This window comes from Lactuca serriola, chromosome 2, assembly GCF_051521515.1.
Source record: "Lactuca serriola cultivar US96UC23 chromosome 2, Lser_US96UC23_V15, whole genome shotgun sequence".
Taxonomy (NCBI): domain Eukaryota; kingdom Viridiplantae; phylum Streptophyta; class Magnoliopsida; order Asterales; family Asteraceae; genus Lactuca; species Lactuca serriola.
In genome coordinates this window covers 128,182,309-128,184,371 of record NC_136409.1, presented here as the reverse complement: position 1 = coordinate 128,184,371, position 2,063 = coordinate 128,182,309, and the positions used below count along the sequence as shown (strand labels likewise).

The window sequence follows — 2,063 nt, the reverse complement described above, 5'->3', positions numbered from 1 at the left end:
AACTAAATTACTAATACAATTAAAAACCAACTTAATAATCCGTAATCATTAGCTAGCCATAAGGCAGAAGTGGATTCAAACTAAACAATAGTGTATTTTTAATTATTGAATTTGAATTTAAGTTTATCTGATCTTGTAAAACCAGATAGAACTCCTTTTAAACTTGTTAATAATTAGATTAATTTAATAGTAAGTAGATTAATTAGAACACCATTCCCTGTGATCGACACCCGACTTACCCAAGCTATATTGTAATCTGACTAGGTACACTGCCTATAAGTGCATAGTTAGTTAAGTTTGTTAGGTTATAAATATTAAAATTAGTGAGTACTTTTGTGCACATCAAGTTTTTGGCGCCGTTGCCGGGGAACGGCTTAGTTTTTAGCTTATTTATTTGCATAAAATTAATCGATCCTTTTTGTGGAATAAAAAACACAAAAAGTTAATTTTTCAGCAAAATAAAATTTTCTGTCAGACACAGAGTCCACGACGTGGCGTAATACCTGCCACGACGTGGACAGTTAAAAAACTAGATTTTTAGTTTGTAGTTAGTTTTTCTTATTTTAGTTCAGTTTTACGTTTTTAGTTTAGCAAGTTGCAGGAGTTCATGACCAGAAGCTCAAACACACACTTGGTGCCACCACTTGAAGATCCCGAGTTTGCACTTCACAAGAAAAAGACGCCCTTACAAGAATTGAAGTCAGCTTTTTCTAGGAAGGCGGGAAAGAAGACAGGAGAGTCAATTTCATCAGTGAGGCACAAGAGCAATCTTGAGCATTTGGATCATACACCCGTTCAAACCGATTCCGAAAGCGATACCGAGCCAGAATTTGAAGAACACACGAGCGAACCCGAGAACGAGCCAAGAAGCGAGATGGCAACAATTTAAGAAATGTCCATGGGAGCTTACAAGAACCGGATCCGAGAAGATGTGGGTCCCGGTTTAGTCCAACCCGTAATACCTGTCACTGCCACATTCGAGCTGAAGGGACACATATTGACTGCACTGAAGGACATCCCATTTTTCGGGAAAGATCATGAGGATGCTTTTAAGGATCTAGATGAAGTCAACGACATTGCAGATTACTTCAATGTCCCGAATGTCAACAGAAACACAGTCTTGCTTAGGATGCTACCCATCACTTTCAAAGGAGCTGCTAAGGAGTGGTTAAAAGCACTCCCACCGGGTACAATCACCACTTGGGCTCAAATGTGTCAGCAATTCCTGGACCAGTTTTGCCCGCCATCCAAGATAGCCAAACTCAAGAAGGCAATAGCCAACTTTGAGCAACAGCCAGGGGAGTCACTATACGAAGCATGGGAGCGGTATAAGGGCTTGCTCAGAAATTGCCTTCAACATGACCTAAATGTGCAGCAAGAGATGTCAATCTTTTATGATGGGGTCAACGTGATGACAAGACAACTCCTTGATTCTCAAGGACCTTTGACAAAGAAAAATCCAAGGGAGGTCAAGGAGCTAATAGAAGAAGTCGCGAAGCACTCTCGCGAATACCACAACCCAAGGCAAGATGGAATCAAAGGCGGTGGAGGGGCCTAAACTGAAGATATAGCAGCTGTGATGGCCATGCTAAATAATTTGGATCGAAGGATAACACAAATGGACCAGTTAATACATGCCATAAGAGTGGGTTACGAGAGATGTAGTGGTCCACACTTGACCAAGGACTGCAATGTAGATGAGTTTGGGAACAGAAAAGCTCAAGTGTGCTACTCTAGTGGGGATAAGTTTGATGAGGACTGGAGGAAACCGAAGAAGGAGTGGCTGCCATATGAAGAATATAAGAAGCAAAAAGAAGAAAAGTATAGGCAGACATGTCGAGGCTTTTATCAGAAGGAGCAGCCGCCAGCTGAGAAGAAACCCGACCTAGAGACCATTTTGATGAAATTTATGGAAGCTTCAGAAAAGAGACACGATGCCACTGATTCTGCTATTATGGAACAACAAACTTTGATAAAGAATCAGCAACCCTCCATCCATAACCTTGAAGTACAATTTGGTCAGCTAGCCACTCTAGTTCATGAAAAATTGTCCCCGAAGAATC

The 2,063-nt window shown here is 41.0% G+C and overlaps 1 non-coding gene across 1 annotated transcript; it reads right to left on the bottom strand.

Annotated features, from left to right (window-relative positions):
• Positions 1–1,258: 1,258 nt before the first annotated feature.
• On the bottom strand, positions 1,259–1,365 carry LOC145091118 (small nucleolar RNA R71). The gene has a single exon (XR_013702006.1). It is a non-coding gene; the product is annotated as a small nucleolar RNA R71 (small nucleolar RNA).
• Positions 1,366–2,063: the final 698 nt, after the last annotated feature.